This window comes from Plecotus auritus, assembly GCF_963455305.1.
Source record: "Plecotus auritus genome assembly, chromosome: 6".
Classification (NCBI taxonomy): domain Eukaryota; kingdom Metazoa; phylum Chordata; class Mammalia; order Chiroptera; family Vespertilionidae; genus Plecotus; species Plecotus auritus.
This window is the reverse complement of record NC_137773.1, coordinates 21,826,184-21,839,775: the sequence shown is the minus strand read 5'-3', so window position 1 is coordinate 21,839,775 and position 13,592 is coordinate 21,826,184. Positions and strand designations below refer to the sequence as shown.

The 13,592-nt window shown below is 54.8% G+C and overlaps 1 protein-coding gene across 1 annotated transcript in view; it reads left to right on the top strand.

The window, feature by feature from the left end:
- Positions 1-5,381: 5,381 nt before the first annotated feature.
- The window catches only part of NDST1 (N-deacetylase and N-sulfotransferase 1), a 35,304-nt gene continuing 27,093 nt past the window's right edge, over positions 5,382-13,592 (top strand). The window contains exon 1 of the mRNA XM_080673745.1: positions 5,382-5,478. The gene's annotated coding sequence lies outside the window, so the exon portion shown is untranslated. The remainder of the gene's footprint in view (positions 5,479-13,592) is intronic.

Sequence of the window (13,592 nt, the reverse complement as noted above, 5' to 3'; positions counted from 1 at the left end):
TCCTGGAAGAGGTCTTAGCGGAGAGGTCACAATTGCTCTTGGTACAAGAAAACCTGGGAAGCTTGAAAAAAAATGTGTGCAGATTTCTGTCCCTTCTTTGATTCCTGCAGTCTGGGGTACAGCCTCCCCTGCTCTGGAAGATTCAGACACAAAGGGCACCCCGTGATGTGGGTCCTGTGGCAGGTAGACTGAGGCTTCAAGTGCAGACTGGACAAGCCATTTACAGATGGGTAAGCTGAGGTACACAGAGGGAGGGACCCTCCAATGTCATATGAGTGCGTGGAAAGTCGGGCCTGGACGCCAGGTCTTCTGACGCCCAGGCAAGGCCATACTCCTCTGTCCCCACCTCCCCCTGCAGGATCGGTGCCTTATCACTCAGTGGGGACAATCATCTGATTATGATGACCTCAAGGCTGGGACCTGGGAAGGTGAAACCACCAGGTCATAGCCACCCTAGAGCAGAAACCGGTTGGGTGTGCAAATTACCCCTCAGACATCCTCCATCCCTTTTTTTATTTTTCCTTAAACTGTTGCTATGGGCCTGTGCCCATTTCCGCCTGGCACTGTCTTCACACTCTTTATTCTGAGAACAAAGCTTCCTTCTGATGGTCCTGCTGACAACAGGAAAGGGGCAGGCGTGACACTGGGCTTCCCTCCTCCTCCTCCTCTTGCTGGGAGCATGGGGCAGCCTTTGTAGATGCTGGACCCAGCAGCTCTGGGGGCTGGGAGGGAGGGCAGCAGCAGCCTGGCCCATGCCCCTGCTGGTGGCTGGAGCCGCTCTGTGGGCCCAGCTGTCAGATTCGAAAGTTCTCCTTTAGGGGCCAGAAGTGTGGGCAAAGGCATCAGACAGGGACCAATGTCATTGTCTTGTTCTGGTCCAAGCAGTGAGTTGTTAGATTTGACCCGCACTGTTCATGTGACAACCCTCTGGGTTTCAGCTGGCACAGGTGGAGTACTGTATTGGCCTCAGGTGACCCTGGTCTTCCAGGGGCCTGCAGAAACCGAAAGGTGTGTTTAAGTGAGGAAAACAATAGTCCCTCATTCAACATCTGCTTTGTTCCAGGCACTTTTCTAGGCACTGGGATGCAGCATTGAACAAAACAGACCAAGGTTTAGGGCTGATATTGTAGCGGTGTGATAGAATCAACAAGCCAACAAATACTAGCCCAGCACTAGCTACTAATCAGGCAGTGAGAGGTGCCTGCAAGAAAGATAAGGCTGGAAGGGAGGTAAAAAGTGTGACTTCAGGCAGTGGCTCTGCTGTGTCAGGTCATGGAAACCCCTGGTAAAGGGACAGTAGACTCTAGGAGGGAGACGGGGAGCCTAGGGTGTCTGGGGAAGAGCATTCCAGGCAGAGGGAAGAACATCGCAGACTTTGAGGCAGAAGGGTGCGGGGTGTGCGTGAGGAACAGCAAGGAGGCTGGTGTGGCCGGGGCAGGAAGAATAAGAGCCATCCTGGTGGGCAATGGGCCAAGGGAGTGTGCAGGGCCTCCTGGCTCATCCAGAGGACTTAGCTGTTGTGTCGGAGTAGAGGGGAAGCGGCTGAGGGGCTGGCTGAGGTCTGACTTGTTTTGACGTACGTGTAAGAGGGATCGTGCGAGCTACCGCGTGGAGAGGAGACCAGGTGGAAGCGGGACTGTTAGTGTGGAGACTCAGGCTGAGCCCCTTCCACCTGCCAGAGTGAGAACTGAGGGCCAGCACTGATGGACTCTCCTGACCTTCCCCACCCAAGAGTCTTCGTTGACTTGGCATGGGCAGCCTCTGCCTAGCCCAGGTCCCTTGGGATGGGGTGGTCATTTTCCCTACGTTCTCCTACAGGACCCCTTGTCTCTATATCCCAGGGGCTGACCTTACGAACGTGAGTGAGAGGCATTGAAGGACGGGTGACAGTGAGGGGACTTGAGTTGCATGTAGGGCTCTGGACAGGGCCAGTGGGGGCAGGGCAGGCCTGGAGTGCCATTCCACTGGGCACTTGTGTGAGTCAGCCGGGTGGCGCTTGCTGCTGTGGAGCTGTGGAAAGGTTGACAGAGGCGGAATGTGGCCCCCTCAGGACCCACACTTCAGTGGTGCCCAGGCATGCTGGCCGGCCCTGTGTTTTGCAAGCCTGTTTCCCAGCAGTTGAGCCGTGCCAGGATAGCCAAGGACATTTCAGAGTCCCCCAGGGCTCAGAGCCAAGCTGTCACCAAGCATTGCTTGTTTTCCCAGGGTCCAAGGGTTTTTAGGGATGGAGGAGGCTCTGGAGATATTCCAGGGACTTTTCTCAACAGCTGGGTAAATTGAGAGAGAGCAAGGCACTTGACCAAGGTCTCACAAGGCCGCCTCCCTCCTATCTGCCACCTCCCTCTGTTCCCATGTCCCTTGCTCAGACTCCTGGCCTCCTGCCCAGATGTTTGTAACAACCTCCATCTTGTGGGCTCTCCAAGAGCTTTGTTTGTCCTTCTATTATCATAATCTTGCCATAACCTGCCAGGCACGCACACTATTTGAGTGTGTCTGGTCTCCTGGTGCCTCTAGTCCCAGACAGAGCAGTGCAGCACCGAGGTGCCGAGCTCAGGCCCACAGCCAGACCACCCTCAGTTCGAATCCCAGCTCTGCCCCTTCCTAGCTTGGTGACCTGGGGCCAGATGCTCCACATTTCTGAGTCTCAGCATATCTCCATCTGTGAAATGAAAACTGTAGCAGTACTTAATTTACTGATAGTTAAATGAGATAATATATAATACCTGCACGGAGTGAGCTCAACAATGGTCACTTTGTTATCGGGCCATCAATGCTCGTTACACTGAAAAGTCAAGGGCATGGAGGGGAGACAAAGCCCTGAACGGGGAGGCGGGAGATGCAGACTCCAAATCCACTCTCAAGCACTGCCTCGGTGTGTGCTTTTTGGGAAGTCACTCCTCTGCTGGGAACACCAGCTTCCTCCTTTGAAAAAGAGAAGAAATCCCTGCTCTGTTCCTATAAGGTTGTCATGTGATGCCAAAGCAATGTCTATGAAAAAGCTTGGCGTCTGTGTAATGATTTAAAAATGGCACAGCAGTGGCTGTGGTGTGCTGGTGGTGATGAGGACATTGTAGCCACAGCGGTGGGCAACTGGTGTGGCTGGAGGCTGGTCAGCCTGCAAATGCCCAGCGCCCACGTGGGCTTCCCGTCCCTGCCTGCGCCCGGCCTCCACCATTCTGCCTTTCATGTTAGCCTCAGCGTTGCGCCCTCGATGTGGGAGGTACAAAGACCCGATGGCATCTTCCAGGCCCAGTGGGTTTTGGGTGCTCTGTGGTTGATGTTATGGAATGCCGGGATGAAAGCCTGACACCAGTTTGAATCTCAGCTAAGCGCTTCGCAGCTGGGAGCTTGAGCTTGCTTATCTGCCATGAGCCTCAGTTTCCACATTTGTAAAATGAGGCTCTGCAGAAGCGGAGCCAAGCAGTTAGCAAAGGGCCCCGCATCCAGCTACCCAGCTGACGTTGTATGAAGTGCTGTCCACCTGCAGCGTGGCGACTTCCGGATTTATGGACAGTGGGGAGTGGGGGGTCGTTGTGCCTGTTTCTGGGGTGGGCTGTGGAGGTCAGTTATGATCCCTACAGAACCGCCCCGCTTAGAGTTAGGAGGGCCCTTGGAGCCACCTGGCATTATTCCATCTTACAGGCGAGCAAAGAAGGCCCAGAAAGGAGCCGAGATTTGCCTGAGGTGCCTGAGGTCCCTGAGGTCCCTGAGGTCACAGGCAAGGCTGGGCTGAGTGAGGCCCCTAGAGCCAACCTGAAGGGGTGCTGACTCAGGCGCGCTGGGAGGTGGCGCTCCCTCCCAGTGTTGCCAGGGGCACACCAGCACCTGAGGGGGTGCCTCCTGAATGAGTGCCTGCTGCCTCACTGGGCTCACCTAGAGGTCTAGAACTAGAACTCTGGTCTCCTGAGCCTTGGGAGTGTGGGGACACCTGTGAGGCACCTTCTAGAGTCTCACCGAGACCCCCTGGGTCCCCGTAAAAGGAGCCTGTGATATGTAGGTCACGGCGCGGTTTGCTGTGTCTCTGCTTTCTAGCTGCCTATGCTCCAGAGAAAGCGAGGCCTGCCTGTCCCCCTCCTGCTTCCTTCCCTGCCGGCTGCGCCTCTGTGTGAGCATATTGAGCCCCTCACCACCGAGGTGTGTTGGCGGGGGCTCTTGTCGCGGTGACAAGCCCCAGCAAGTCTGGAGGGACGAGGCCACTTTCATGTGGGCCTTGGGTCTCAGCAGGCCCCATGTTATGCCGGTCAGGCCTCCAGAAGATTAGGGGCTTCTGCAGCTCAATTGCCTCAAAGCTTTCTCTCCCTCCTTGGAGCCCCCGAGAACCTGGCTGCCCTCCCCTCTGGCCACAGGGCTTGGAGCCTTTCAGTTCTTTCTGGCAGGCAGCCTGGTCCCAGTGTATCCCCTGGGCCAGTCTGCCCATCACCACCACCACCAGGCCTCAGGCGACTTGTTAAGAGGTGGCCAAGACTGCTCATCCCTGCAGGGGTGCCTAGGATTTACCTGGGGCTGGCAGCATCATAGGCCCCCCCCTCCTGGGGTGACAGGAGGGGCCTTGGACAGTCTGCCCACTCTCCATCCCCAAGCCCCATGCATGCAAGCACACCATCTTTTTTCTCTATTTCTGCTCTTGAGGCCTCAAATTATGTCATTAGCAGGTTGCCTTGTGCTTTCCTTGGTGTCGCTAAAAAGGCAAAAACCCTGGCGGGTGGACGCTCTTACATGTTTACTGCCGGGAAGTGAGCCCAGGCCAGCCTGGCCCCTTTCCAGCTGCCTGTGTGGCCAGGTCGCTTCTTTCTGGGCTTCCTGAGGCCCTTCTCACTCTAGCACCTGACACTCTGGCAGTCACCGTCTTCCTCCTCTGCAGGGCGGGGCAATGGGAAGGGCCAGCTGGGGTGCAGGAAGGGCCAAAAGCCAATGCCACAGCCGCTTTGACCACCAGCTGACCCCACCTGAGAATATCAGTCTTTCTTCTTCCTCTTCTCAGGACAGGTGGGGAAACTGAGGCCTGGAGCAGGGGAGGGCCTTGCTTAAGGTCCCATAGGAGGTCAGGCAGAACTGCAAGCAGTTACGCTTGCTGTCAGCGAGGGCTCCTCCGCTCTTGGCTGTCACCGTTCCTGAGTGGGACCAGAAGCATAAGGGTCAGGGACATGCTTTCTCTTCTTCCATGGAAGGCACCTACAGGCAGGGGTCCCTGCCTGTTGGGGGGATCCCTGGCTGGGGACTGAATTGGGCTGAGGTCCAGTAGGTAGGGGCTGGTGGCCTCTGACAGGAGACATGGTGGGGGTGGAGTGCTGAAGGCTTCCGGGAACATGGTTGGTGGCTCAGGGTGCCCTGGGGCCACCCCCTCCCTCCGGGGAGGGGACTGGCCAACTGTAATGCCATTTGTCCTGGCTCTGGGATTAGGTGCGGCCGTGTTAAGTGAGGAGTGTGGAGCCATTGAGAAGACGCGGTGCAGTAAAGCGGCTGCTGCCTGGAGCTCTGGTGGGTCTTGTCATTCTCTCCCTGGGCTCCCTGGACCCTCTGAGCATGGCCCCTAGTGCCCTCCCTGCTTTCCAGCCCTCCCAGGTCTGTCTGGATGTATGTGTGCACACGGCGTGTGCGTGTTCATACGCATGCAAGAGGGGCCCAGGGTGCAGAGGTGGGGGGTGGCTGGCCCTGGAGCCTGGCGCTGGGTCCTGTATGCCTTCAGGACCAGAAGCAGGTTCCTTCAGTGTCCCAGCCCCTGGGGTCGCTGTAGGACTGGCCGGCAGCTTCCTGATGGAGGGGAAGGAGGTGTGGGAAGGAAGGAAGAGATCAGTTTCTCTTGCGACTTCTGACAGCTTGGCAAGCCCACAAATCCACCTGAAGCCGACAGGTCTGAGAGTTAAAGATTTACCGTAGGGCCATGGGGAGCTGAAATGGTGAGGTTCCAGGGTGCTCATGTGTCACGTTTGTGGCTTCAGTCCTGTCTAGACCTTGAGAGCCACGGCTCATCAAAGCCCGCAGGGCCCCTAGAGGGTTTCCATGTTCTTAACGTGGGGGCCAGTCAGAGACACCCTGAATTTGTGTAGAATGTGGGTGAGAGTCCAGTAGCAGCCCTCAGTATATTCTCGAAGGCTTCTGTCCCAGGAGGTCATCAGCTTCCGATCTGGTTCGCTCCCCTCATTGTCCAGTTGAAGAAACAGAAGCACAGGGGAAGGGAAGGGCCAAGCCCGGAGGCACAGAGGCGCTGGGATGCTGATGTGGACTTCAGGCCCACAGGGGTTTTGGCTTCCGCATCCACGAGATGGAGGTCCCCAGATAGGCCTGCTCCTTGGAATTTCTCATGGGGCATCTGGCGATGTGGGATGGCAGGGGCTGGCCTTGACTGGCCTTTCCCTGCTCCTCTGCGGGGGTGGCAGCCAGGGGAGAAGCTCAGGGCATGATAAACTTGTTTCCACTTCACTGGGAATCCATGACGAATAAATGAGGGCACGGCCAGGCTGTGTTTCTGCAGTACCTCGCATGCAGCAGACCCATGAGGTTGTCCGTCACCATTGTACTTCCTTTTGGTGGTTAGCTGAGATCGCCTGCTTCTGAGCTTCACTCCTGCCTCTCTTTCCTCTTCCTTAGCAGGAGGCCTCTTTCTGGGGGCATGGAGGCAGTCCCCCTTTCTCATGTGGGGTTCCTGCTTGGGATGACAGAGGCCCCTGATGTAGGAGAAGGTAGGGACCCCCTAGCTGAGGTCCTGCCTCTCTGGGGACTGTGCTGGCTCTTCTGCCAGTAACGGCTTTCCCATTGCAGATTCTCCTGGGTTAGCCTACATTTAGGCAGCTGGGGTCCAGCCACCTGCAGAAAACCTCTCTCTGGGTATGCTTTGGGCTGAAGACCTGGCTCAAGAATGGTGTGGAATGGTGGCTAGCAGGACTATATAGAGGTTACAAGCAGGAGCTCTACATGGGCTGGCTTGGGCTCTTAGCTCCACCTCTGCCTAGCTGTGTGACCTTCAGTCAGTTGCTTACTCTCTCTGAGCCTAGGTTTTCTCATCTGTGAAGTGTACACGTCAGTGATACCACCTCTCAGGGTGTGAGGATTGGGTGTGATAATTCAGGGAAAGCTCTCAGCACAGTCGGGGTGTGGGGCTGGTGAGTTACCAGGAGCTCAGTCACTGCTGGCTGCTGTCAGCCAGGGAGGTTATGGTACTTGCAAAGAAATATCACTCTAGTCCAGTGGTCGGCAAACTCACTAGTCAACAGAGGCAAATATCAACAGCACAACGATTGAAATTTCTTTTGAGAGCCAAATTTTTTTAAACTTAAACTTCTTCTAACGCCACTTCTTCAAAATAGACTCGCCCAGGCCTGATATTTTGTGGAAGAGCCACACTCAAGGGGCCAAAGAGCCACATGTGGCTCGCGAGCCGCAGTTTGCCGACCACGGCTCTAGTCTTTTTGAGTGCCTGTGATCTGAGGCTAAGAAAAATAGGGATGGATTTGACTGTTGCAAGTGGGTTTGGGGGTTGGGAGGAGGGAGCCCTATTCTGGGAAGCTGAATGGGCTCATGAGGATCATGCCCTGGGGTGGGCCTGCCCATCTGGGTCTGTGCTGGGAGCTTCAGGGGGACTGGAGCCTGACCTTGGAACAGGAGGGCAGCTGGTCCTGATTTGCTTGTTCCCCACTCGGCGCCTCCCCACCTCCCTCCCCTCTCGCCCCCCCTCCACCCCGGCAATCTGACTTGTTTGTTTGCTCTGTAAGACCTTTCCTCAGAGCTGGTGCAAAGGTAAACTCTCAACTCAGGCCCTGTTGGAAGAAAGACAAATTCTCCACGAACAGGTCTAAGTTCCTGAGGTTTCTGCTGGGCAGCTGGGCATTCCCTGCCAGGGAACCCACAACAACTGGGTTGAGAACCTGCGAGTGAACCAGGGTTTTATGCTTTGTTTGCTTGTACATTGATGGATGATTTGTGGGTCTACTTCCAAGAAGGCTCATTAGAGTTTGCTTTTAAGTTAAAATACACATAAAATGGATGAAAACAAAAACAGAAAAAGCACCATTCAAAGGGCCCAGAGAGTGGGATGTCCTGGGTGAACACAGAGGACCCGGGGTTTGAAGGATGATGGTTTCGGTGGCTCTGTGCTGAGATTCCCCATCACCCACTCATTAGCTCTGTGTAACTCAGGGGCTCCCTCTGGGCCTCAGTTTCCTCGTCTGTGAGATGAGTGGAAAGTAGGTGATGGTGCTGTTGTAAGGGTTAAATAATAGCACTCAGACAGGCATATCTTGTCTAATAAATGGAAATTTGTATTATTAATGCATTCATCTCAGAGATGCCTCATAGCAGATTCAAAAGGGGAAGGTAGCAGGCAAGGTCCATAGCTCATGGGTGCCGACCATGGGTAGGAGGCCACTTCTGCCTTGGACCACTGCTGCTTGTGAAGTTGCGGACCAGTGTTCTAGTTGTAAGAGCAGCTGACATCTGGCAGTAAGTCTGGCATTGCACGGTGGGATGCAGAGCAGGGGAGCTCATGGAGGACTTGAAAGCCACAGCTGGCAGAGTCCCACCTCCCGCTAAGGTTGGCCTGAGAGGGGATGGGCAGGGTTTTCTTGGATGAGAAAATGAACCAAGGTAGGTGGGGATGGGTCAGGCCTAGCAGGTGCATCCCCAGGGGTTCTTTTCTCTCTCTGGGCCTCATTGTCCCCATGTGCTCACTGCAGGGTGGACTGCACACTCTTTGGCCTTGAGACTGAACTAGACTGCAACAGTCCCTTGGTAGTGGACTCCAGGGTGGCTGATGGGCAGCAGCTTGGCCTGGAGCCAGGCAGCACTGCAGGGCTGTGGGGGATGGGGTATGCATCGAATTCCAGCAGAGGAGGGATTTGCTTCTGGTCTGGGCCTCCCAGGGGTGCGATTGAGCTGAGAAACTCCTGCACAGCTGGGAAGCAAATGTGGAGTATTTTCTCGGCTGTGCTGTACATGGTGGATGGGGTAGGTTGGGGCAGGGTGGCTGGTGGAGTTTGGTGGCTGTCGGGTATGTCTGGGTACTGGGTGGTGAGGTGACTGTGCTGGGAGGGGCTGGGTCAGCTGTGGGGAGTGTTCCTGGGATTGCTTGTAGGACTATCAACCATCCCTCCGCCCCCAAGCCCAGTGGCCATTCACATACTTTTTAAGAAAATATACTTTTATTTATTTCAGAGAGGAAGGGAGAGGGAGAGAGAGATAGAAACATCACTGATGAGAGAGAATCATTGATCAGCTGCCTTCTATATGCCCCATACTGGGGATGGAGTCCACAACACAGGCATGTGCCATGACTGGAATCGAACCATGACCTCCTGGTTCATAGGTCAAAGCTCAACCCCTGAGCCACGTTGCCGGCCATTCACATACCTTTGAGCCTCTTTATAGGTGTGCTCCTGCACCTCCTCTCAACTCCCCACCCTATTCTTGTGCCTGTGGCCCAGATGCCTGTAATGGCACCATGTGAACATGTAAGCATCATAAGAGTTTTCCTGTGCTTTCGTGTGCATGTGAGTGTGGGAGATATCGGGAACATTTGTCAGGTATAACCCAGGCAAGAAATCAAATCTGGGCTGGGTGAGCATGTGGGGCTGTGAGGGCCTTCATTCATTCCGCAGCAGCATCACAGCAGAGACATAAAGCCTCAGCCCAGAGGCCTGCATCTTCAGTGCCCAGGGCCATGCATGCCCCTAAGTGGTGCTCAGTAGGTACAGAGGAGGGAACAGGGAGCGGTCATCTGCTTGTCCCTGACTCCCAGCATGCTCCCAGACCTGGCCTCCCTTCCTCGCTTTCTGAATCCACTATTAATTTGATATGTGGCCTTGGGCCAGTTCCTTCCTGAACCTCAGTTTCCAAGTCTGCTAAATGGATAATGTTTCTTAACCTATATCACTGTGTGCCAGGCACTTAGCTGTCATCTCTCTTAGTCTTGGCAGCGTATAGATAAGTAGTATAAACCCCATTTTATACTTGGGGAAACTGAGGCTCAAAGAGGTTGAGTGATTTGCTCAAAGGTCACAAGGTTAGTAAATAATGGAGGCCAGATTCAAGTCCTGGCAGGCTGGCTCCACGCTGAGCCCTTAACTGCCATACCAACAGCAACTGCTGCCTCTCAGATTGTTGGGGTAAAACAGCATGAGGCATACAGACCTTCACATGAGGCCCAGTGCACATAGTAGGCACCAAGTATATGCAAGTTATGTATAGGTGCACGTCACCATGAAAGGCACGAGAAGCTCAGTCTCAGGGAGCTCTTGGTTGCACTTGCGGAGCCCACCTGTCCATCCAGGGCGGAGCTGGCCCCCTCCCCAGACCTGATCTCTGGACCGCTTGGTCTCTGGGAAGGCCCATGTAACTCTGCCTCCTTTCTCTCTGGGCCCTAGAGAGGATTATGGGGAACCAGAGCATTTCAGAATAGGGAGTGGGGCAGGGAGTGACTTTCAACTCCCAAGCAATGGCCACAGTTACCGTGGTATTTCCCGAAAGTGCGGCGTTGCCATGGTATCTCCATGACAACCAGAGCATCTCATTCATTATCCCCAGCACCTTGGCAGGGAAAGCTGGACCTAGGGCTGGGAGAGCACAGTGGGAGCCTGGCTGAGGGCTAGAGGCCTCCGTGCCTGCGGCCTCCTCATGCTGTCCTCCCATCCCAGCCAAGGTTTCCCTGCAGACTCTGGACCTCTCTCCTGGCGTCTGGATTCAAATTTCAGCTTTGCCACTGCCTAGCTGTGCGATTCTGGGCAAGTGACTTAATCTCTCTGAGCCTCGTTTTTCTCAATTGTAAACGTGAATAATGTCAGTATTAGTTGTAAAAGGGCTTAGCACAGGGTCCGGCTCATGGTAAATGCTCAATACATGGAAGCAGTAAAAATAACAATGGTGATAATTATAATGGTTGTTTTTTAAATTATTATAGAAACCTCTGAGTTTCATGGAGGAATGACAAGATTTTGAGTCAAGACTTAGCAGTTTCCTATGTGACTGTGGCAAATCACTTCACCTTGAAGCCTCAGCCTCCTTATTTGTGAATTGGGGATAATAACAGCTGCTCATTTATTCATATCCTGTATACTCAGTAAGGACCTATGCCTGGGAAAGTCTTGGGAGCTTCCAAGGTAAATCAGACTTATTCCTGCCCTACAGGGCACCCAGGCATATGGGGAAGGGGAAGAAAGGAAATTGGTATCTGGGGAGGCCCTCTGTGTGCTAGCTGCCAGGCAGGGCCTGCCCGTGCAGAGGTCAGGAAGTCCTGGTCCAGCCCGGGGACCTGCAGGCTACAGAGTGCAGAGCTGTTAGTGGAAACATCCCGAGTCTACTCTTGTATGGACCTCACACTCAGGTGCACTCAGGGACTGGGCAGGAAGCCAAATGAGGGAAGGAGGGTGCCTGTGGCACTGTGTTGACGGGGGAGCACATGGCCTGCCTACCCGAGGCAGGTGCTGTAAGTGCTTCCGCTGATGGTGGCCAGTAGGGATGCATGCCCCGTGTCACCAGAACGTGCTCGTTTTAAAGGCAACCTAGAAGTTGTGTGAAATCTGCTGATTTTAAAATGTTCATAACTAATCTCAAATGAAAGAAAAATGTTGTGCAGGTCAAAGGGCACACATCTGCATCCTGTTCTGGCCTGAGGTCCTGGTTTTCAGCCTTGGCTGTGGAGTGGGGATGGGTGGGAAGCCTGAGGAATGGGACCCCCCGGGGGCAGGAAGGGTCATGGTGCGTGGGGATGATTTCAGAGAGGTGATGACATTGGAACTGGGGTCTTGAAGGATGAATAAGTGTCCCAGGGGGAGGAGAGGCATTCCAGGCAATGGGAACGTCATTAGAAAGACCTAAATGCTTGACCAAGATTGGTGACTGGTTGGGCGAGGCTGCAGTTTGGCTGGTGATGTCAGCAGGGCCCAGGCAGAGTCCGGGCCCTGGGCAGTAGGGGTTGAGGCCTCAGTCCCCAGCTGTCTTTAAGGCCTTGGTGGCTCCAAGGGGGATTAGAAGCCCTCCAGCTCCCCATCCCTGGAGTCCGGGGTTCTGGCATGCAGGCTATTGGAGGCCTTGAATGACTGGGGTCAGACCTATGAAGGGGTGCAGGGGGGGCAGTGCTGGAGACCAGCTGGCTGGAGACCAGTGCTTATTCACAAAGCTCCTGGCTCCTCCCACCCCCACCCCAGGTACTTGGACTTCTCTGGGACAGGCTGGTGGGCCCATTTTCTTGCTTCCTTTACCCTCTCTCTAGCCTGGGCTGGGCTGGGCTTTACCATGGCCTTCTCCTAGCCTCCTGGCCTCTAACCTTCTGGCCCCTCCCTGCCCAACCACCTAGTTCCTGGGAAAGGCCACAGCCTCTGCAAATGGGGATTCAGAGGGAGCACGCAGAGCTTCGCAGTGTTCGTGGGCTCAGTTATTGTCCACATGATGAGTACTTGAAATAAACAACAGGCATGATCATAGCGGCTGACCCTCCGCGCTGTGCATCAGGCATGGCTCTGAGCACTTTATATGGATCAACTCACTTAATTTTCACAATGGGAAAATTGACATACCCTGGGAAGTATGTCAAGTTTTTCTCTTTTACAGATCAGGAAATGGGGCACAGAAAAGTTAACTTGCCCAGGATTCCACAAGTGCTGGGTGGCGGGCTTGGGTTTGAACCGAGGTGCCTGGCTCTATTAGCCTAGGGCTTTAGGTCCACGGATGGGTTTGGGGTCACAGGGTCTGGACTTCTTGAAATCATTACAGCATTTTCCAGGGCATGTGCATGTTTTTGGATGGAAAAATGTTATCTGATTCCCACAAGGGTCTATGTCCCCCAGATGTCTGAGACGCTGCTGATTGCATCATTACCACACACGCTGAAAGGCTGTTGGTGCAGTAGACCGAGGGCCAGTGACCACAGCGCCCAGGCCTGCAAGGGAAGTGAGGGTGGGTGGCCTCATGCCTCAGTGGCAAGCAGAGCGCCATTGGAGCAGCTCTCCCTCCCCCCATAGGCCTGTCCTGGCCCCGGGCCGAGGGGTGGGGCTCACTGGGATAGCAGGGCAGAGGGCTGCCCTTATCAGTGGCAGTAGGACACAGGTGCACCCTAGGTATACACAGGACCAGTCGCCTCGGCCCTCCTGACTCCACCCAGGAAACTTGTCCCTTTTTGCCTGCTGTCAGCTGGAACGTCTGAGTCCCTGGAAAGCCCACACACTATCTCAACTCCCAGCTGCATGTGGTATGTGCCCCTCCCTCTTCCTACCCCTGGTCAGCCCTTACTTGTCCTGCTGGTCAGCTCAGGTACCACTTCTTCCCGGAAGCCTTCCTCGGTCCCCTCCCTCCAGGGACGTTGGTGGCCTTCAGGTCCCTCAAACACCTTCCCTTCCCCACTGCCACATTCGTCCCCCTGCCTTACAGGTGCCTGTTTTCTTGGTGGCCTCGGGTTCCCCGTGGTGCTGGCACATAGTAGGGACTGAATTGTAGACTCTCAGCGGTGAAAGAGCCCCCAGAAATCATCTGGCCCAAACCCCTCTCTCATTGACAGGAAACCCAGAGAGGGGCAGGTTGTGCTCGGGGTCACACAGCACATTATGACAGAACTGGGAGCAGACTTGGTGACTAAGACGTGTCCTCCCCTTGCTTCTGAGCACACCTTT